Source organism: Humulus lupulus, chromosome 5 (assembly GCF_963169125.1).
Source record: "Humulus lupulus chromosome 5, drHumLupu1.1, whole genome shotgun sequence".
Lineage (NCBI taxonomy): Eukaryota > Viridiplantae > Streptophyta > Magnoliopsida > Rosales > Cannabaceae > Humulus > Humulus lupulus.
Window position 1 is genome coordinate 163256505 of NC_084797.1, and position 25073 is coordinate 163281577.

Consider the following 25073-nt stretch of genomic DNA (forward strand, 5'->3'; position numbering starts at 1 on the left):
ATGTATAATTAATTGCCAAATATTTATTCGTTACCCAATAAACCCTAAAATATATTCTCTAAATTCACAAAATACCCCCAGGTTCCCTCGAGCCGAGTATTTAAGCGCCGCTGTGACTATTTCGCTAATCCGCTCATTAGGACCATCTCAATCCATATACTACAAAAATATCCACATAATAATGTGGTCTCAACCATTAATCACATATAATCACATTTAGGCCCTCAACAGGCCAAAATTAGAAATATGCCCTTATAAGCCATAAAGGGCCCACATGCATATCTAATACTCATAAACATGCATGTAATATATTCATATAATCATATTTATCATGCATGCCATATAGTCACGTATTTAACCAATTAAACATATATATATCCAATTATGTCTGCCCAGCGTGCTAACCAAGGCAAAGCCCTATTAGCAATTTTGGGTCGTTTCACACATGGCACAGTCCCTGGACTATGTCATGCGTGAATAGCAGTATTCCATTTTCAGTGATATTGCATTTTTCTTTTATTTATTTATTTAACTAAAATCAATCCTTCCATAAAATATGGAATTATCCTTTTAAGGAAAAAGATCATAACCATATTTCAAAATTTAAATTTTAAATTCAAATTGATGATCATCATTATCCTCATCTTTTAAAATTCAATAGATCAAAAACAATCTTTGACTTACCAATTTTATTTTCTCCCACTCAAACAAATTAATTAATCCAAATATTTATTTATTTATATATATATATTTCAAAATTATATATTTAAATTAATAAGCATATTTTTATAAATTTAATAATTAATTATTCAAACTCAATTATCACATAATTGTATACTTGACCTGAAGAATAAAATTCTTCTCAAATTTCCAAATTACAGTTTTACCCATGTATCAACTCTTACTTTGATATGGTGTTGATAGAGCCACCCTGGGGACCTATGAACCTATAATATCAAGCTCCAATAAATATTAGATTATTAATCAAAGCTCTTTGATTCAATAATCATATTTATTAATCTCATGATTACTCCACAATAAATATGAGATTGAACTCTTGTTAATTATAGACATGTATTTACAGAGTACTTTATTAAAGAATAAAGTATCCATTGATATAATCATCACATACAATGTTAATCATCTATTAATGGTTCATAATTAAAAGGGAATATAATTACCGTTTTACCCTTTTAACTATATCTTGTTCCTAGTGTACCATTGACTTTACTAGTGAAGGTTGTGTCACAACAAGTTTGTGACGTGAGAGCTCATAACCTTTTTAGTTCCAAAAGTCAACCTAATAGGGAGTCGTTATTCAATCTATAAAAAGGTATAGATTCCATATCCGTTAAACTATGTCTCCAGCTATATATATCATTGAGTCCCCAAAATAATTGTTCTTAGCCTGATCATTCTGACAAACCTTAACGCATGGATTAAAGGATCAGATGACATATATAGGAGTTCATAGTAACCTTAGGATTAAGATCGTTGTGTATATGATCATCGTTTGATGTGTTTGATTAATACTTTGAAACGGTACTTAAACAAGTATTAACAAATCACATCTGGTCCAGATCTATATATTACTATGTATAAAGTACCTTCACTAAAGTGTCTGTTGAGAAAACGTATACAAGATCATGTTTATTTTCATGTAAATCATATATTAAACATATTAATATAAGATAACCTAGAACATGTTTCTAAAATTGAAGTCATACAGAGATAATGTTAAGAACACTTACATTATTGTGCAGCAGAATGATTGAGTCCATCCTTCAGTTTCTCTAACCCTTGTATTCTTTCTGTCGCAGAGTATCACCAAGAAAACTAAACCGTTCTTCAATTTTCTTCACAGCCTTCCAAAGTATCTTGAGAATCACCTAGAATAGGGTGGGCGATTCTCAACACATGAGATAGATACATAGAGAAGAAGATAAAATAATATTGAGGCTTAGAAAAGGACTTATGTTGTAGAGAGAATCTAAAACCTACTAGATCTTTTGATCTTCTCAGAAACAAGTGTTTCAAAAAAATATAATTTTGACTCTCACTTAGCATTCCTTTTATAGGCTCAATTAGGTCATTTATTTTAATTAAAAAATCAATAAAATAATTGCCAATTATCTGTCCTAGGTCGAAATTCTCATGGGCTTTAGGCCCTTGAAATTTCTCATTTAATTATAAGCCTATTGGACTTAAAATCAAGGCCTTTATTAGTTTATATTGATTAATTATTTAAATCATTTATCAAAATTAATTATTTATAATTTGAACCTTGATTTAAACTTATTTATTAATTTAGACACCAATTTACCTTAATTAATAAATCTGCAATAATTTCTCTTTTCTTCTCTAAATTACATATCTCTGTGAAACTATCCAAGATTGACCTGGTCAACTTTGATAATTAAATCAATTAATTGAGACTATCTAGATGATTTTATCCAAGGTACAGTGGGGAACATGGGCCTATGAAATTAAGCTTCAATAAGTTATCATAAATCTAACAAATAAATTTACTAACTTATTCATTCCTCATGACTCCACTAAAGACTCGGAATTGCACTCTTGAATTCATAGAACGCTTTATAAGCAATATAGATATGTTATTAATTATCCATTGTTACAGCCATAATTTTCATTCAATCCTCTGTAGACGGTCTACAATGAGATGGGACTAAAATATCGTTTTACCCCTCATTGTATTTTATCCTTAAAACACTTAGTTTCTTGTAAATGATATTTCAGTAAACTAATATTAATTACTGAAATGAGATCTCTATCATTTAGCACCTTGAACCAAACTAAAAGGAAACCATCGTTTCACATCTTCATTAGAAGCTCTAGATGTTCATATCTATGATTAACACTCTCACTCAATTATACTACTGAGTTCCCAAGATGTAAGTATGGGCTAGTCCGTAGGGTAAGCTGGTAATGAACAAGTCAAAAAACTCAACTAATACAATCAACTAGAATACTAACCACTCAGAATTGAGATTGAATTGACCTATGGTCAACTATATGATATGACTAGAATAGATAATAACGGTATGTTTACTTATCCTGTCTACTGTCAATATCGGTCCAGTCTGATGTAACAAATACATCCAATCTTATCTACTTTGCTAATGTTCTGGAAATAACTGTAATGACCCAACTACTCTAGACTTTGGACCATTAATGAAAACTACACATAGACCCTAATCCTTAATAGAACTTACAAGTGAAAAGATCATAACTTTATTAAAAACTTGTAAAATAAAGGTTAAACTTACATAAAATTTAAGTTAGGATATGGGATCCCATTGTTTTAAAATCAAAACATAACATAATTGTAATTAAAAGAGATTACATAAGTAAGTGCGGAAAAATGCACATAAAAACATAAGTAAAGACTTCATCCTCGAATCGAAACTCTTGGCTCTTTGAATCCATTCCGCCTCAATACACATGCCCAAAACTACCAAGAACCTTTCCTGCCACTAAAGCTATTTTCCTGCACATATAAACAAAAAGGAGTGAGCCTAATGCCCAGCAAGGAAAATCTAACACATAAACCATACACATAAATTTCATAAAGAAACATAAAACATATCATAACACTTATGTCACATACATACTATAATGGTCATTATTACTTGGGGTCCCATAAACTAAACAAGTCATATGCCCATTAGATTAGTGGGGCTTGCTAGCTAAGCAAGTCATATGCCCATAATCTATTTGGGGCTTGTTAGTTGTATAGGTCATATGCCCAAGTCTACAAACATACTTAGCATAGCATATTACATAACATAAAATCATAAGATAACATATAAAATCATATAACACATAAATCCTATCCTATTTTCCTTACCAAATTACTGGGATATGAGAACAGATTTTGGGACTTTGGAACACTCCAAAAACTTATGTGCAAGTTCTTAGATTTCCTAACCAAGAATAAGGAATAAGGTTAGAATACTGAGTAGAAGACTACAAGAACATAAAGAAAATAATACCAAATGAACTAGAGTGTGGAATACCTTGAATGCTTCTATAGCCAATCTAAACCTTGAACCGAAATGCTATAAAACCTTACTTCCCAAGTGTTTGGTAAGCTTATAATGATCAAGCTTATAATTCCCTGATGGACCCAAAACGGGTATGTTTAAATATTTATACTCGCAAGCGCACGAATCGTATTTATAGAATAGTTTTCGTGTAAGCACGAGGTCGAACCCAAAGGAGTTGACTTAAATCAAAAGAGAAAACTATTTTTACCAAAGTGAAATAAATTTCTAACCTAGTTCCAAAGATTAATGTGTTTTGTTTTAAAATAAAGAAAGAAAATACTAAAAAAAATTAAAATAAATAAACTAAAAAGATTTGTTTTTAATAGTTATTTATAAAATTATTAAGATTTTAGAATCCACAAAATATAAATAATAATATTTATTAATATGTTGACTTCCCAATTTTTAGTGATAATTGAAATTAATCTAATTACCTTTTCCAAAACATTATTCTTCCTTTAAGCTCTCTTTAATTCAAAAAATATAGATTTTCCTTCACTTCAATAGTATAACTTCAAAGCATTAGTTGTGAATCAATTTAATGAAACTACAAAAAAATCAAATAATGTTATTTCTAAAGCAAAATATAGTATTTTTGTTCTAAGCATTGGATGTGAACAATTTAATGACACATCTTAATCAAAGAATACTATGTTTTTCCACAATTAAGAACCAAGTAAAATATGTTCTAACAATCTAAAATACATGATATTATAGATGAAAGAAATATTTAGAAGAAGAAAAATCATAAACTTTATTGCTCATTTTGGGAGGTCAACATAAAATAAACACTATATAGTTATATCTTGGTTCATCCTCCACCTTAATAATTTTAAGTGGATTAGAAACCCATAACTATCAAAAACAAAATAAAAATTACAACATAAATAGGAAAATTTGGAGGAGGAACCTCCAAATTATTCCTCTAAAAATACATAAAAACTAATCTAAGAAAAGAAAAAGATGGAGAGAATAGAGAGATGGAAGAAGTGGTGTAAGAGAAGGTGTGCTTGAAATGGTGAAATGAGACTCCTATTTATAGATAAATTCTTTGGTAAAGGATAACACTCATATTGGTCTAAAAAAAAGCACATGGATTCATGCTCAAAATTGTCATCTTTTCCTATAGTTACAAATCCAATGGTGGAGAAAGAAGCACATGGATTGATGACATGGCATTGTCAAGAATTGGATTGGGCCTTTCATTTTGGGCTTGCTTTTTTCATTTCTTTATACCAACATTTTATCAACATTTCATTTGCTCCAACAAATACACCTACATACAGAAATTAAACACACATAAATTAGTAACAACATAATTAAACAAAATAAATACAAAAATTAAATAAAAATACATAAAATCAAAATAAAACTAATAAATTCAAAATTACTTAAAAAATTGATAAATTAATTTAAAACTCAAGAACTAAGCAACAATTGGCTTATAAAATGTGGTAAAATAACTCTATTTTGTAGAGTTATCACACCCCCATACTTAATGTTTTGCTAGTCCTCAAGCAAAAGAAAAATTAAAAACACACATTTTTTTTTTTTTAATTGGAGATATCAAATGTTTTCCTCAAAAATTGCATAATGAAAGTAGCTCAAAGAAAATTATGAAGAGACATTAAGCTCATGTAATTAATCCAATAGTCAATCTTGCTTTCAACAACTAATTTTCAATATGGAAACACAAAACTATTTACCAAGTAATCATGTGGAATTTTGGAAAAATTTATGCAAAGATAAAATAATTAAATCTCAAGGAATGATGAATTAATTTTTTTTTCGTAACAAAGTCCCATAGGTTCGTTTTTCTTATCTCTCTCCACTAATGTAAAACAACACAAAATCAAGGATCAATAGGACTTTATAGGCTTGTAATGTGCGGGTAAAGAAAAAGGTGAGAAAAATGATATTGAATTTAAGCTTAGATCACTTTTTCCTAACACATGAGTATTTCCGAACTTTTCACTAGACATCACAATATTTCAAGTATACGCCATAACATTTCCATAGTAATTCTTTCCACCCATTTGGAATCTTCAATTTTTTTTTTTTAGCTTGCCACAATATATATATATATTTTTTAAGATGTGGCTTTCCGAATTTCTTTCCTATTTTCACTTTGGTAACAAATCAAGATGCATAGCTCTATGATATTTTCTCATGTGTAAAGAATGAAATTTATGAAGAAGTTTTAGATTTCACATATAGGTAAAACAATAACAAGGCTCGTGTTTGGCTCAAATGGGGTAAACTAGGGAATAATGTGCGTAACGGTGATTAAGTAAAAAGGCTCAAACGTTCCAAAGATAGCCTAAATCATTTCCCTAATGATGTGCTTTTCTAGGATTTCGCCTCAAGAGATAATTAATCGAATTCTAGGACTTGTGAGATTTACAAAATTTTATGCTTATATAAATTAATCTAAATTACACAAAAATTCTTAGAAAGATAGAAAGTGTTCTTTTATGAAAAATCTATATTTAAGCAAGACTAACCCAAAGATTAAAAATAGAGCTTAAGAAATATTCACATTTTTCTAAGAACTAAATTCAAATTCAATTTATCATCTAAAAATGAAAAATCACCAAAAAAATTTTTGAACATTTTATATAAAAAAAAAACACACAACACTACCCCCAAACTTAAACAAAACATTGTCCTCAATGAGCAATAAATTTGAAAAAGTTAAGAAAACTCCCTTGAATGTATGCTTCCATGATTTGGCTCCTTCGTTTTTGGGCTAGAAGTTTCCTTCAAACTTATTTGAACTTGAAAAACATGAAACAAACACACAACAAACGTGAAATACAAAAGGAAATACAAAATGGAACTTGAAACTTATGGGTTGCCTCCCACAAAGCGCTTTAGTTTATAGTCTTTAGCCCGACTATTTTTTTTTATTTTTTTTTATCCTACACCCAATCGATGGTGTAGAATTTCATTTGTAGGGTGAACTATAATGTTGATGCAAATGCCATAAATAAGAATTGAAAGCATCACACCTACGAAGTAATTAGAGACATGCAATTTTGGTGGTATTTCAATGAAGTAAGAAAATTGCACATCTTTTTTATTCTCCTTTGGACTTTGAGTGAATATGTAAATTGGTTCAACTATTGGCTCATGAAATACAACAATATCTTTTTCTTTTTCATCATGAGCCACAACAATCATTTCATCCAACTTCTTAGTTTCAAGAATTGGTTGGATGCTTATCAACGGTTCTCCTACAATTTCATTCATTTTTTCACTCTCATTTTGACTTAATGGGTCGTGAATGGGTTGACTAGGAAGAACTTGTTTTTCTGACTCGATCATAATAGTTGCAAGTTGACTCATTTGTGTCTCAATTTTCAAAAGGGATTGAGATTGATGATGCAAAATTTGTTGGGTCGACTGCATGAACTGTTGTAGGGTATCCTCTAGAGATGGATTAATTTTTGGTTGAGGAGGATATGACAGATCGGGTTGGGCATAACCCAGATTAGGCGTGTTGAATTGATGCACATGGTTGATTGGAGACATGTTTTGACTCCATGTAGAATTTGGATTATAGGTGGGATCAAATGGGATTTCTGAGGAATTCTCATAAGCATGCACATCATTGGTTTCATTATAATCAAAGTGCGATGATGCATAATAGTTGTACTCAGGCTTCCAACTAAAATCAATGGGATTTTCCAATGGATGACTACAATTCTCATGGTGATGAGAGTGAAATGCACTATTTATCTCCCTATGGTCATCTTGAGTTTGCCTAGCTTGTAAGACATCTAGTGTTCTAGACAAATTTTCTATTTGAGCGTTGATGTCTTCTCTTTCCCTAGGATGATATGCATTGTCAAAATTCCTAGTACTATTCCAAGGGCATCCATTTTGGCTCATGTAACCTATGCTACCAATAGGAAACATGGCAATAACTCAATGACAATTTTTTTGTGAAAATCTCAAGAAACCTTTTCTGATATGGAAGGTCAATTGGAATTGCAACCATAGAGCATAATTAGAATTTCAAGAGATTTAAATTTTTTTTTTTTTTTGCAAATTAAAATTACAAGAAATAAACACAATTAAATAACAAAACAAAATTAGCAAACATAAATGAAAAATAAAATTAAATGACAAAGACAAGAAACATTTTCTGATGTGGAAGATCAGTCGAAACCGCAACCACAGAGCATACTTAGATTTTTGTTTTTTTTTTTGACAATAAAAAATAAAATAACTAGTAGAAGAATTTTACTCACCTTGACACAAATTGTTTCTCTTATTTGCAACTCCCCGGCAACGGCGCCAAAAACTTGATGGACCCAAAACGGGTATGTTTAAATATTTATACTCGCAAGCGCACGAATCGTATTTATAGAATAGTTTTCGTGTAAGCACGAGGTCGAACCCAAAGGAGTTGACTTAAATCAAAAGAGAAAACTATTTTTACCAAAGTGAAATAAATTTCTAACCTAGTTCCAAAGATTAATGTGTTTTGTTTTAAAATAAAGAAAGAAAATACTAAAAAAAATTAAAATAAATAAACTAAAAAGATTTGTTTTTAATAGTTATTTATAAAATTATTAAGATTTTAGAATCCACAAAATATAAATAATAATATTTATTAATATGTTGACTTCCCAATTTTTAGTGATAATTGAAATTAATCTAATTACCTTTTCCAAAACATTATTCTTCCTTTAAGCTCTCTTTAATTCAAAAAATATAGATTTTCCTTCACTTCAATAGTATAACTTCAAAGCATTAGTTGTGAATCAATTTAATGAAACTACAAAAAAATCAAATAATGTTATTTCTAAAGCAAAATATAGTATTTTTGTTCTAAGCATTGGATGTGAACAATTTAATGACACATCTTAATCAAAGAATACTATGTTTTTCCACAATTAAGAACCAAGTAAAATATGTTCTAACAATCTAAAATACATGATATTATAGATGAAAGAAATATTTAGAAGAAGAAAAATCATAAACTTTATTGCTCATTTTGGGAGGTCAACATAAAATAAACACTATATAGTTATATCTTGGTTCATCCTCCACCTTAATAATTTTAAGTGGATTAGAAACCCATAACTATCAAAAACAAAATAAAAATTACAACATAAATAGGAAAATTTGGAGGAGGAACCTCCAAATTATTCCTCTAAAAATACATAAAAACTAATCTAAGAAAAGAAAAAGATGGAGAGAATAGAGAGATGGAAGAAGTGGTGTAAGAGAAGGTGTGCTTGAAATGGTGAAATGAGACTCCTATTTATAGATAAATTCTTTGGTAAAGGATAACACTCCTATTGGTCTAAAAAAAAGCACATGGATTCATGCTCAAAATTGTCATCTTTTCCTATAGTTACAAATCCAATGGTGGAGAAAGAAGCACATGGATTGATGACATGGCATTGTCAAGAATTGGATTGGGCCTTTCATTTTGGGCTTGCTTTTTTCATTTCTTTATACCAACATTTTATCAACATTTCATTTGCTCCAACAAATACACCTACATACAGAAATTAAACACACATAAATTAGTAACAACATAATTAAACAAAATAAATACAAAAATTAAATAAAAATACATAAAATCAAAATAAAACTAATAAATTCAAAATTACTTAAAAAATTGATAAATTAATTTAAAACTCAAGAACTAAGCAACAATTGGCTTATAAAATGTGGTAAAATAACTCTATTTTGTAGAGTTATCATTCCCAACCCAAGTGTTTACACTCTCACACTAACCTAACAACTTGTAGCCTCTGAACTTAGCTTAATAGATGAATAAATGGTTGGGTACTAGGTCCTATTTATAGAGTTTAGGAATGAAAAGATCTTCATTTATCTTGAATAAAAATAATGGCTTTTTAAGTGAAAAATATTTGAATTATCGTTCAGCAGAGGCTGAAGACTCGTTCAGAAAGATGTTGGACTTATCAAGAGGTTGAAGATTTGAATGGAGAACATTTTCAAAAAGTTTCAAAATGCCCTGAAGGAGGCGATATATCGCCTAGGCCAGTATGCCCGAGGCAATCGTGCGACATTTTTTTTTTCCGTGCTGCGATATATCGCCCCCTATAGCTGCGATATATCGGCATACGCTGAATATTTAAACACGAAATTACACATTTTTAGCTTAATTTGAAATGAGTAAACAGCCTTGACTAAGCCCTCTAACGTTCTTAAAGCTACTAACTGACCCTAGGATATTCAAATTTTAACCTTAATAAATTTAATCCTCAAAATACTTAATCATTATTAAACATACACATGACATGTGCTATTATCTTATTGGGTCTTATCTAAACCTTATAATATAATAAATATTACCCTCAATATCAGTCATATTAATCAAACCTTAGGTTAAAATTAATATTCCTAGACTATAGGTTAAACTTAGAAAATCTACAAGTATTACTATGAGTGTCCAAATAAATCCCGGTCTGAACCAATAAATCCACAGTCATAACAATAATACTACTATTACTATTATACTACTATCTAACTAGCTAAGTAAAGTTCTTGGACTCTACAATAACATAACACTACGATGTGTAAGTAGATCATATCGTAGATTGGCAAGTCAGTGTAAATCCTGTGCACTGACTAATCTTAGAACTAACTTATTTTGAACATATAATCATATTTATATTCCACTGTGATTACGAAACTATGAATATGATTAGCTATATGCTCGGGATTTAATTGAAGTTTATATTAAATAAATAATCATGAAAATAAAACATATGAGCAAAGTAATTGACCAAGTCAAAAAATGATTTCTATTCTATTATTGATAATAAATTGAGATTACAAAGAAATTGGGTTTTAATTAGGGCATAAAACCCCAACAGTGTCCTACTACACTAGTGACCCGGATCTAGGTCACTTGTATTCATAATATTTGCAAACCGTACAAGCAGTAATTAATCTAAAGATTCCATAACTTTATTTTATTGCGAAATCCTCTCATACCAATATGAGATTAAGACCACATAAATAAACTTTAGAATTTTCTAATATTTACTTAATATTAGCAGCATAATATCAGACATATTCTATATATACATAATAATTCAATTCAATTATATATTTCATTTAAAACATTTGTCAACTACAATTGTTTGAAGGGCACTATTCACAACACCCTCATCATATGAGTTGCACAGGCCACTCTATCATTCCCTGCAACTCGCTTGAAATCCAAAATGGATACCATCATACTCATCCACCAATTAGCCTTTAGTTGATCAATGCTTCCTTCAAACACCGGAGGATGTTGCTTCCTAAACCTTTCGTATAGAGGCTTTAAGTGATTCCCATCTATAAGGTTGGCTATCATTGGTACAAGGGGTTGTTGAACTTCCCTAAACTCTTGTGCCGACTACGCCTATTGTTGCCTCAGCTACCTCAACTTCCTTAACACTTCTTCCCACCTTCTCATGTTCTCTTGCATCGTAGCAAACTGCACTTCCAATCTCTGATAGCTAGTTTAGGCATTGGTCGTGCGCTCATTCCCCCTTTTAGCTGGCAAAGGGTTACCATTGTTGTTGTTTGCCCTTGTGGAGGGCCTTGTCACAGGTTGAGCGTTAATGTTGTGATTTATGCCCGCATTCCTTCGTACTGATATCCTAGGAGGCATGATTCCAACTTACTCCTGGAACCAACAACATAACTTAGTACAACTCACCAACAACCACAATAAGTAAATATATCCTCAAACTTCCATAAAAAAATAACTCCATTTATTAAAAAAATTAACATGTCTTACTACATCAATGATCATCCATGTTTCAAAATAAAACAACAAAATATCTAAACTATGTGAAATCACGTGTTGTGTCGATTTCTAAAGCCACATTTTGTGAACGGGGTAGGAATCCTTAAGTTTGTCCTTTAACTCCTCGGTGATTCCTTGATCGTACAATTCGGTGGCCAACTCAAATCCTCGTTGTTTTGCATAAGCCATGAGGGTATGATTGTACTTGACTCCTTTCATGTATTTGTTTCCATACTTCTTCATGATCCTCCTGCAATCTCCTTGAGAAAATCGTATTCTTGAGAACATCATATTTCTTCTTACAACTTCGTAATCCTCCTTCCCAGATCATGCCTTGAATGCGATGGTTGACTACCACAAAATGGTCAACTAACTCTTCTATACTCCATTCCACTAAACGACACATCCTCATCTTTCGTATTTTTCTAATCTTCCTTCCTAGTTTCCGTCGTTGCGCCTTATCCAAACAAACCTTGGGAACTCTAAGCACAAAATCCATACTAGCTACTCTATGCATACAAGTAAAGCACCAAACCCATCAAACAAATAGTCATGTAAAAGAAATGAAACACGAAATTAGAACTTACAGTGCAATGAGTCGAGCTTGTCTTCAACAGAAAGAATACAGTAAACAAAACCTTTTCTCTGATGCCAAATGTAACGCCCCAATTTCTCAAAATGTTACGTGTGTGCATTTTTAAGAAGTATTTAAATAAGAAGACGTGTCTTGAATTAAATAGCATAAAATTTGCTAAAAATTTGATAACTAATACCCTTCAAAAACAAAAGAAACTCCAGAGTCTCATATTGAAAAGGAAAACAAAACAAATAGTTCAATCTTTGTACTAAAAAGCTTACGAAACTAAACAAAACATCTTTTAACAATAATAAAAGAAAACTAAAATAATAACATAATTCAAATAGGCCCAACCCCTAAGGTCATTAAATCCCAAACATGTATGCCTTCTGCTGGAGCTCTCCAACTCATTGCTCAACATCTAACTCTTTACCTTTACCTACAACACAAAGTACCTGTGAGCAAACGTCCAATAAAAAGAGTTGTGTAGGACACAAACCTCCAACCCAGACTAAAACAGTTTATAAGCAAAACATTCTTATTCTTGGAAACAATAAATCACACATCACCTATTCATAAACAAGACATAACATAGCTTGACATAGTCACAATCAGAATAATCATATCAAAACATAACCAACATAACATAACATACAATACCAGAATCACTCCAGCGGTAGGCCAGTATTATTTTGGTCAAGTGTGCAACCAAGCACGAAAACATAAGCATGTATTTAAACATAGCGCAAGCATGCAATTAATCATAATGTAAACATGCAAATTACCATACCGTAAGCATGTCACACAAAACATACTGTTGGGAATAAATGTCTTTACTCTTTGCAAATCAACAATGAATATTAGGAATAGTGCAATATTCCAAACCCTAGATGTTAATTAAGATCCAAATTCAAAGTGTGAATTCAATTCTTGATTATCAAAGAAACATGTTCATGATATGAATATTATTATTGTATATAAAGAACTAAATGATTAAATGATGATAAGATGAACTTAGATACATTTACTCATCAATACTAACAATGAAAACATAATAGAATGACAAAATACAAGATTAGGGTTAGAGAGATACAATATTTTGTATTGAGCAACTTGAGTCTTCAAACTTGGGGAACTTCTAAGGCTTATACACAATAAGAATATTGTTGTTCAAAATCTCTATTCCAAGCCTTCCCTTATTGCTTGAAGCTTCAACTAAGTAGAATGAGGTTTGGATTGAATAAGCCTTAAAACTCATGCAAGTCAAGCAAATCTTGATGAGTTTCTTGGAGAAAACTTTGGTCTTAGAAAACTAGAGAAAGAGAGGTTAGAGAGAGAGTTAGAAAGTGTGATCAAGGCTTTACAACTCTAATAACCCATATATATATAGTGTAGGCATCATCATTAGTCTAAGCAATAGGATTAGAGCATTTAAAACACATCATTTGGAGCATTTTACGTAAACTGTACAAACCTAAAAGATCGCCCACGCGATGTATCGCCTGTCAGGTGATATGTCGCCCACTAGCAAGCGATGCATCGCCTGCTAGGGCTTTTGAAGCCCTTCATATTTTGACAATACCACACCACTTGGGTGGCAACACATCACCACCCCCTCTGACTTTGGACCCCTCCATTTGTCCCAAAATTGCTCCAAATGCAACCAAAATTTTGGGTATGTTTGGATACCTCATTGTATCACTTTAGACCCACAAAAATCCCTTTCAGATGTCTTCTACACAATCTCATGTTTTCATCCTCTCTTCTTAGCTTAACAGTTTTGGTACATAAAATAAAGTATTTTTCGATTTGAACTTTACCTTAGTGAAAGTACTACAAAGTCTTATCGAAGTCATTGGTGTCTTAAAGATTTAACCAAGTACTCCTTAATGATAAAACCGGTAACACCTCCACTTGATCATTAATTTTCCCAATTTTCTCGCTTAGCACTCATATGCCCATGTGCTCATCCATGTCTTGAACTTTTCGGGGAGAAACTTTAACTCCCATGAGAGTCGGCACCACCTCTAAGTTCACATAGGTGAAGTTCTTACAACATCTTTGCTACCTTTAGAGGTGCTTGTTGTACACAACTGAACTTCATTAATATCCCTAGGCTTAACCCTCACTAGGTAGCAACCAACACTAACCATCCTTGGATGGAACTCGTGACTTTGTTAGTGTTGAAAACTATTCACCCAATAAATTTTTATTACCCATTGAACTCTTGCCCTTGATGTTAACAAGTTTGGAGTTGGGTTGCCATCATTGGTGAATATTTATTCTAGAAGTTTTAGTTCCATCCCTTTTGAAGTGATACTTACTAACTTCTTCGCATGAGGTTTTGTAAATGGATCTGATAAGTTCCCACTTGTCTTAACATATGAGATTGATGATTCCTCCTCGAATCAATTGTCTCACATACTCATGTCTTAGACTTATATGTCTAGACATCCCATTGTATATGTCATTATAAGCTATAGCTAATGTGGCTTAACCATCACAAAATATCAAGATCATCGATGCCTCATCTGTGGAAATTGAGATATCCAACAAGAGATCTCTGAGCCACTCGGCCTCTTTTGCTGCTAAAGCTATAAATTTGGCCTCCATTCTTGAGTGTGAAATACATGTTTGTTTCTTGGAACCCCAAGAAACCGCTCCTCCTCCAAGCATAAACACCCAACCATTTGTGGAGAGATTATCTCCAACACTCGATATCCAACTCACATCATAATATCCTTCAAGTATCTTTGGGAACTTTGAATATTGGAGGCCTAGTTGCCATGTCCTTTAAAGGTACCCTAGAATTCTCTCAATCGCTTTCCAATGTTCCATACTTGGATTTCTAGTAAAACTACTGATTGTACTAACCAAAAATGCAATATCCGCTCTTGTACAATGAGTGGCGTACATTAGACTCCTTAATGCACTTCCATACTCAAGTTGAGCCACCACTCTACCATTATTCTTTTAAAGATTTATGCTTGAATCAAATGGTGTATTTGCCTCTTTGATTTTGAGATGACTAAACTTGTCATGCACTTTTTCAACATAGTGTTCTTGAATTAAGGCATAACCCCCACTATTTCTTCTCACTTTTATACCCAGGATGGTGTCAACCTCTCCGAGGTCTTCCATCTTGAAAATGGAAGATAGAAACCTCTTCGTTTCTATTATCCCTTTCATCTCAATACTCAAAATCAACATATCATCAACATATAGACACACCGAGATGGCATAGCCATCACAAGTCTTAGAGTATAAGAACTTGTCCGCATTATTGTGTCTAAACCCATTCAAAATTATTGATTTTTCAAACTTCTCATGCCATTTTTTTTGTGCTTGCTTCAAACCATAAAATGATTTAACAAGCCTACCGTAACGTCCTACTAATTCAAGAACATTACACTATGTAATTAAAATAGTGCTTGTTAACGGTGAAATCTCGTCAACGATATAAGGTTAGAAAACTGAGACTGTATTTCCTAAGACATCTTCGAAGAAGATTGAGAGAACTTGAAAGAGTAAATATGCAGAACTATAATGGAGTAAAATTTGTATATTTCTTAACAGCCTCAGCATACAATGAATTTTCCAACCCCTTTTCTGGAGGGGTGATGATCTATTTATACTGGAGCTCTAATGGCTCCCCATACATTGTGGACCCAGGGGACAAGATTGTACATAGGTACATTGTCAGGGTAGTGGCACAAGTCGTGGTGGAGCAGAAGGTTATGGTGCCAGCCTGGTACATAGTCAGAGGTATGCATGTAGTGCTTCCACTCTCTGTACAAATCTGTACCTCCACTACTTGTAGGACACAGATGTCAGAGTCATGCCTTTGCCCTTTTTCAGGGTTGTACATCCCGTGCTTGTACATTTATCTCATGCCTAGTGGTCCCCCTTACCTAAATATTTTCTCTAGGTTTCTTTATATTTTAGTAAGTGTCGATCCATACTTCTTTTATCTCGTCCTTACCTCCAGGTACGAGGCCTGGAAATAGGCATGTACGAGGCTTGGGGATGGGTCTCACAAGGCGAGATCCTTGATGCCTAAGTGAGTATCCAGGCGTGACTTGGGCATTCACGAGGCTCGGGGATGGGTCTCACAAGGCGAGACCCTTGGTGCCTAAGTGAGTACCCATGTATGACCCAGGCATTCACGAGGCTCGGGGATGGGTCTCACAAGGCGAGACCCTTGGTGCCTAAGTGAGTACCCATGTGTGACCTAGGCATTCACGAGGCTCGAGGATGGGTCTCACAATGCGACACCCTTGATGCCTAAGCGAGTATCCAGGCGTGACTTGGGCATTCACGAGGCTCGGGGATGGGTCTCACAAGGCGAGACCCTTGGTGCCTAAGTGAGTACCTATGTGTGACCAGGACATTCACGAGGTTCAGGGATGGGTCTCACAAGGTGAGACCCTTGGTGCCTAAGTGAGTACCCATGCGTGACCCGGGCATTCACGAGGCTCGGGGATGGGTCTCAAAAGGTGCGATGGGGTTGCATGAGGGCCACGAGATGGTGGTGGCGTGACGCTCCTTAGCACGGTCGTACCTCACGAGACGCACACGGGCATGGTGAGGTGTGTCTCGATGTGCGAGGCGTTGGCGCACATCTAAGTCGCGAGGCGTTGGCGCACATCTAAGTCGCGAGGCACGCGGGTGAGGGCAGCCTCGTATAGCGAGGCCCTTGTGGCCTTGGTAGGCATGCTCGAGGGAAGGGCAGCCTTGCATAGCGTGGCCCTTGTGGCCTGGCAGGCAAGCGCGAGGGAAAGGTAGCCTCGCATAGCGAGGCCCTTGTGGCTTGGCAGGCGAGCGCAGGGTAAGGGCAGCCTCGCATAGCGAGGCCCTTGTGGCCTTGGCAGGCGCGTGCGGGGGAAGGGCAGCCTCGCATAGTGAGGCCCTTATGGCCTTGGCAGGCGCACGCGGGTGAAGGGAAGCCTCGCATAACAAGGCCCTTGGGTCCTTATGGGCATTTTCGCTAAGGCCTCCTATGAGACATAGGTCTCGCGTGGGGCAAGATATTGGGCTGCTTTATTTTCCCGAGGTTAATGAGGGTAACCCTCAATTTTTCTCTTGAGTCTTGACTATGGCTCTGGTCAATTTTTGGCATTCACAGTGCTTAACTCACTAAACGAATCATTTAGACTTAAAACGTGTATTTGAAACTAATACAATTTTTGGCACTACAAATTTCGATCAAACAGTAATCATTTTACTAAAAAGGGTTTAAGTTTTATATATGGGATCCCAAAAGAGTTTAAAACTATTACAAATCCAAAATGAATACAAAGGCCGGCCTAAGCGAAAAAATCAAGGTCCAACCCTAGTTTCAACAGATATCCTCTGCTGTGGCAGTAGATGTAGAGTCCAAGAACGTTACTTAGCTAATTATTTAGTAGTATGTATAGTATTATCTTTGTAACTGTGAATTTTTGGTTCAGGCCGGGAATTATTTGGACACTCATAGTAGTATTTATAGATTTTCTAAGTTTAACCTATAGTTAAGAATATTAAGTTTAACCTAAGGTTTGATTAATGTGACTGATATTAAGGATTATATTTATTATACTATAAGGTTAAGATATCAACCAATAGGATTTTAAGCACATGTTATGAATGGTGATTAAGGATTAAGTATTTTTTAGGATTAAATTTAATAAGGAGTAAAGTTTGAATGTTATAGGGTCAGTCAGCAGCTTTGAATACGTTAAGGGCTTAGTCAAGGCTGTTTACTCCATTCAAACTTAGCTAAAAATGTGTAATTTCAAGTTTAAATATTCAGCGTGTGCCGATATATCGCAGCTATAGAGGGCGATATATCGCAGCACGTAGATACGGAAAACACGAATCGATGCATGGTCGCCTCGGGAACAATGGTCCAGGCGATATATCGCCTATAGGGGGCGATATATCGCCTCCTCCAGCATAAATTCAAACACTTTTGAATTCTTTTCCTTTCAGCCATTCAAACTCCTTCATAAGTCCAGCATCTTTGAACGAGTCTTCAGCCTCTGCTGAACGATTATTCAAATATTTTTCACCTAAAAAGCCATTATTTTTATTCAAGTAAAATCAAGATACTTTCATTCCCAAACTCTATAAATAGGACCTAGTACCCAGCCATTTATTCACCTTTTACTCTAAGTTCAGAAGCTGCAAGTGCTAGGAGAGTGTGAGAGTTAAACACTTGGGTGGGAAAGTCATAAGCTTAATCATCTTTAGCTTATCAAACACTTTGGGAAGTAAGGTTCTTTAGTATTTCGGTTGTGGTTAGATTGGTCTTGCAAGTCTTTGAGGTAAACCCGAAACTCTATTTCATTTGCTTCATGTTGTTTTCTTTCTCAAAGCCTTCTACTCAGTCCCCTAACCTCATTCTTATTTTGGTTAGGGAATCCAAGTTCTTAAGCACATAAGTTTCGGTAAGCATATTTCTCAATGGTTTAGTCTTCCTATTCATGTTCATTTCTTCTTCTTCATAAGACTCACTCTTTCTCATATGGTTTTAGGAGTGTTCCAAAAGTCCCAACTCAGTCCATCATATCCCGGTAACTTTGGTAAGGAAAATAGGATAGAATCTATATGTTCATTGCTTATGTTATCTTATGTGTTATGTTATGAAATATGATATGTTATGAATATGTTATGAATGTGTATGTTTGTAGGCTTGGGCTTATGCCCTATTTGACTAACAAGACCCCAAAAAGATTATGGGCATATGCCTACTTAGCTAGTAGGACCCCACTAATCTCATGGGCATAAGCTTGTTTAGTCTATGGGACCCCAAGTAATAATGGCCATTATAATAAGTGTATGTATTAAGTGTTATGATATGTCTTTACGTTTATTATGAAATTTATGTGTATGACTATGTGTTAGATTTTCCTTGCTGGGCATTAGGCTCATTCTTTCTGTTTTATGTGCAGGAAAATAGCTTTAGAGGCGGTAAGATTCGTGACGCTTAGAGGATGTGTATCGGTGGTGAATGGAGTCAAGGGGCCGAGCGTTATTCGATTCGAGGATGTAGTCTCATTTTACCTCTTTATGGTTTTATATGTATTTTCCGCATTTCTTATGTAATTCTTTTCATTTAAATCATGTTTTTGTTTTTAAAGACAATGGGATCCCATATCCTTCTTAGTATTCTATTTTGTAAGAAACTCTTATTTTTAACAAGTTACTCAGTAAAATTATGGTATTTCCGCAAAAATGTAAGTTTTATGTATAGTTTCGTTAATGGTCCAAATAGTCTAGATTAGTGGGTCATTACAGTAGAGCAAGCTGCATATATTCAACTCGCCCCTGAAGCTCTCCTACTCATGGCTGGTTCAGCTTTTCTTTTCCTTTACCTGCACCATGTAGCACCTGTGATCCAAAGCTCAATAAGGAAATGTAAACATGCTCATAAGTATTAAATCATCATAATTATCATGCCTAGCAGTAATAACCCTACTCGTGCATGTGTTTAATCCAGATAAGTGACTATAGAGCCACACCGGGGCCCATTGCCCTATTCCCTGTATAACTAGCCTTAGGGCTAGCCAAGCATACCTAGCGTTTTATATTTCAGAATGCCATAGGGTCGTTTAAGTGTATATCATGCTTCTGAGTAGGCCTTACCTCATTGGCCTGAGTTCAGCACACTATTTCCGCCCTCGACTCATAAGACGAGCTTTTCAATCATATATATAATAGATAAACCCTCAACTAATAAGCTGAGCTTTTTAATCATGTATGACGGATAAACTCTCGACTTATAAGTCAAGCTTTTTAATCAAATATAACAGATGACCCTCGACTTATAAGCCAAGCTTTTCAATCAGATATAAAAAATGACCCTTGACTTATAAGTCGAGCTTTTCAATCAGATATAACAGATAACCCTCGACTTATAAGCTGATCTTTTTAATCAGATATAACAGATAACCCTCGACTTATAAGTCGAGCTTTTCAATCAGATATAATAGATAACCCTCGACTTATAAGCCGAGCTTTTAAATAACATATAACAGATAAACAGTCATTACTTAGCACAGGTATGCATAGTGCAGTCAACATGTTTAATAAAACATACTAAGCATCGTTGTAACCGTGTTCAATAACTAGGACTTGAGCCCTAACCACAGTCCAGGTGTAGTTTTCTTCCTCAATTCCTAAGTGAATAACGTATGACGACCCCGGGTATGATCATTTCCTCCTGAGCCTAATGGGCCACCCTAGTCACAATAATAACAAGGAATAACTGCAAGAAACGAGCTAATAAAGGTTTCCAGACCAAGTCCTAGCCTCTGGGACCCTGAATTATACTAACCCGGGTAGTAGAACCATTCCCAAGCCCTTAGGTTTGGGTTCCCACAACTCAAAACACAATTTTTTACTTTTTTCCATTTTGAGTCGCAGTGCCCACCACTAAAGGCCACAATGCTCAACTAGGCAAAGAGCCCCAAGCTCAAAATCACTATATACGCATCGTAGTGTGTAACATGCTAACCTTGAGGGCATGTTACAAGCTAGGATGGCGCTCGGTCAGATGCGCACGCGAGGGTGCAGGATGGTGAGCATGCTGATGCCTAGTTTGTACGGCAGTGGCATTTTCGTAAATATCTTCAATATTGCCAAGAAATGGACGGGACTTGGTAGGTTCCATATTGAAGGGTCAATGAACGCAATGGTACGATCAAATTTGGGAGGTTCAAAGAATTGGCGAGTTGGAAGCCAAATATGTCTCCCAAGAAAAAATCATATATGTTCCTGGTAGAAGGCTAAAAGCTCAGAAGGCTCTTTGTAGGGAGAGCACCTGGTGTCAACTCTCCACCACCCCCTGGCGCAGGTGCGTCAAGTGAGCTACTACTTGTTGGGAGGGCTAGTAGGGTGGGTATATGAGGACCACGAGGGGAATCATATGTCTCCATGAGTAGGAGTACTCATGGACATTACCGGGCCGCCCCAGTAGTAAGTCGAAGTGTGCTACCAGAGGTTTAGGGGTACAGTTCCCTTGGCTTGTCGGGATTCTACTTGCATGGAACGTGGCCCAAACCTTCGAGAGATGTCGTGGTGCGCAATGGCCACGAGTCTCGACATGAGATGGCACGGGAAGTCATTCATGGGACTTGTTAGCATCCAAGTATTTGAGGGTGCACTATGCTTGAGTAGGACAAAGGTCCAGTGTGTGCTACTAGTCTAGAAACTAGTCTCAAGGGCCTGCTAACATGTGTGAAGGCATGGTGCCTTGAGGATTGGACCATGGATGTATGGAATTCCTTGGTCTATGACATGAGCTAATCAGATAGTATCGAATGAGGCATGATGAGAGGTGTTGGCACGTCAGCTTCGTGTTGGCTCTTGGCCACACATGCTACCTTGGCTTGTGAATGTATGGGTGAGCATCGGTGTCGAGTTTTATCTTGCCATAGTGAGAACCTATGGATAGTGTGAGTGTCTTGGCTAGATAGCCTTGATGCACGGTTGTACTCATAGATACTTGAGAGCATGACTTAGCGAGAGTTTTTCGAGAGATGAAAGTGTGCAGAAGCATACGGTCGCGCGAAAAATGTGCCCATTGTTATTTGAATGGTTGGAAAGCTGACCTTGGCTCAGAAGAGTCAAGTGCTGCATGGGTGTTTCCGTTGTCAAAATGTCAGCCCGTGACAGTTGGTATCAGAGTCAGGTTCATCTTAAGTGAGGGATGAACCTGGTTGGCCCATCCTAAAGGGGATGTAGGTGTGCAAAAGGACCAGAAAGGTCTGGATGCTTGGACAGATGTCATTGAGCCTTTTAGTCACCTAGAAAGGATCAGTAGGCTGAGACGATATGAGACTTGGTTGCTCTTATTCGTGGGAATACTGGACATCCTAGAGAGGGGAAAAGTTATGGTTGCTTCGAATCAGAAAGTTCAGGGGTGCTAGAATGACAACATCCATAGACAATTATGGAGAGGTGCTGCATTAGAGCTGGGACTCATTGACATGAGACAAGGTTTGATCGAGAGGTCAAGGTTGTATGCTTGGTTCACTAGTTCAGGTTCACCTGAGTGACAGTGTAAGCTGCACAGAGCGCTGTTGTTGAAAAGGGAACTTGTACACAAGAGTGTGGAAGCATGATGGTGATCGTCAAATGCTTGTTAGTCACGATAGTGGTCGAGAGTAGATAGCTTTGGGGAACTAGATAAAGATGAACATGAAATGCTTCAGTTGCTACTTGTGTGCCAAATGTCATCACATGGAGACCAAGGTGGCAGTAGCCGCGATTGTCACAGGGCCATCGTACTTGAAGGTGTTTGCATGTTATCTTGTTTCGCCCAAGAAGGGAGGCACCGAGACAATTGAGTGGGACGTGTTGGCTCACAGAGATGTTAGCTTGTGTGAGAAACACTAAGGCATTGTAGGAGATGCATAGTTGTGGAATATATGCATAAACGGCCAGCAAGGCCGAGTAGACTGCGCACGGTGGCCAGAATAGTACTAGAGTTCTTGAGTGCTGGAGGACTGCGTCAAGGAAACTTAGTACTACAAGAAAGCTTGGGGAGGCCAAGATGGTGCTTGAGTCTAAATGTAGGCCAGAGGGCCTTGCTATTGGGACTTAGTGTCCAGAGAAGCTGCCCGGAGGGGCGATATGCTAGTATAGAGCAGATGGATAGCTATGTAGACTGTGCACGCATATGGGAATCGACAAGGGTGCTACACGAAGTAGTTGACTCGAGAGTCACATCCTACGGGGTTCACTTCTAGATTTTTTGTGTGCATGAAGAGTTGGGGTGGTTAGACATTTTTGCGTGTGGGCAAGTTGTCGAGGACGCCAACAGTTGAAGTGGGGGAGAGACCTTCACGGTTCAAACATCCAAATAGCAGACCAATGTTCCATTATAAAAGCATCGAGATGAGTTATCATGGAGATCATTAGTTATTCAGAATGTAAAGTCATGGAGACTTAGAGACAAAGACTGAGCCAGTTACCTAGGGTGAAAGTCATCAGGACTCAGGTACTAAGGTAACATTAGTGCAACATTTGCCTAAGGTGACAGTGAGCAGGACTCAGGTACTAAGGCAACGTAGAGAAGTCGAGGGGCAAAGAGTCAGAACGACCGAGGCACTAGTTCAACATCATCTTCAAAAGTGATAAATGGAACGAGGAACTGCACGTGAGAAAGCGGTTAGCTTGCGAGCTATACCTTGAGAGGTACACCTTGAGAAGGGAAGTTATTCCCAAGTTGAAGTGGGGCAGCCCACTAATTCATATGTTCGAAGGGTCAGGGTACTTGTTCAGTTTTGGTGTGTGAATCTAGGGGGAAACACAACAACAGATGGGTTGTACAATGCAAAGACATGCATGACTGATGTGAGTAGGTCTGGTCACCAAGTGAAGCTGCAGATAAACAGTATGCATGGGCTTAGACTGAGACCGAGATTGGGTAGGTTTTGCAGCATGTTATGGGACATGCTTAGTGTTTTATGGGGACACGTGTTTATGGGAACACAAGCCGAATGATGCATAGAACATATGCCGAAGGGAGATAGCGGATTGGGACAACTTCAGACCTCAAGGGTGAGGTAGAATGCAGTCAAGTTGGTCAAGATTCAACAGGCCGTCTAGAGTTAGGCAAGGTTGATTTGGGTACGGAACTTGAGGCACGATGCTGAGAGTCAGCATGAGCACGAGCTAGAAGGAAGTGTAGTTTCGAATGATTTCAGATCATTAACCACATTGTAGAAGCTCAGAGGAGCAGTTATGCTTATGGTTAGGAGTGGCCATTTTGCATCAAGCCATGGGTATGCAGTAAGGCTAGAGGGCCAAAAGTCTGAGAGACTACTTCCCAAAGTTTGTGTGCAAGGGTGCACTAGATACTACATAAAGGCTACAGTTTTCACGAGTGCCGGTCCATGAGTAGGAGTACTCATGGACATTACTGGGTCGCCCCGGTAGTGCGTCGAAGTGTGCTGCCAAAGGTTTAGGGGTATGGTTCCCTTAGCTTGTCGGGATGCCGCTTGCATGGAACGTGGCCCAAACCTTCGAGAGACGTCGTGGTGCGCCATGGCCACAAGTCTTGACATGAGATGGCACGAGAAGTCATTCGTGGGACTTGTTAGCATGCAAGTATTGGAGGGTGCACTATGCTTAAGTAGGACAGAGGTCCAGTGTGTGCTACTAGTCTAGCAGCTAGTCTCGAGGGCCTGCCAACATGTGTGAAGGCATGGTACCTTGAGGATTGGACCATGGATGTATGAAATTCCTTGGTCTGTGACATGAGCTAATCAGATAGTATCGAACGGGGCATGATGAGAGGTGTTGGCACATCAGCTTGGTGTTGGCTCTTGGCCACACATGCTACCTTGGCTTGCGAATGTATGGGTGAGTATCGGTGTTGGTATTTGCCTTGCCATAGTGAGAACCTATGGACAGTGTGAGTGTCTTGGCTAGATAGCCTTGATGCACTATTGCACTCATAGATGCTTGAGCGCATGACTCAGCGAGAGTTGTTCGATAGACGGAAGTGTGCAGAAGCATACGGTCGCGCGAAAAATGTGTCCATTGTTATTTGAATGGTTGGAAGGCTGACCCTGGCTCAGAAGATTCAAGGTGTTGCACGGGCATTTCCCTTGTCAAAATGTCAGCCCGTGACACAGCGCAACCCGCC

The 25073-nt window shown here is 36.4% G+C and overlaps 1 long non-coding RNA gene across 1 annotated transcript; it reads right to left on the reverse strand.

Moving 5' to 3' along the window:
• Positions 1 to 3237: 3237 nt before the first annotated feature.
• LOC133777807 (uncharacterized) lies at positions 3238 to 9784 on the reverse strand. The gene is made up of 4 exons (XR_009868839.1): positions 8324 to 9784; positions 4038 to 5343; positions 3869 to 3944; positions 3238 to 3508 (listed from the first exon to the last, which is right to left on the reverse strand). It is a non-coding gene; the product is annotated as an uncharacterized LOC133777807 (long non-coding RNA).
• Positions 9785 to 25073: the final 15289 nt, after the last annotated feature.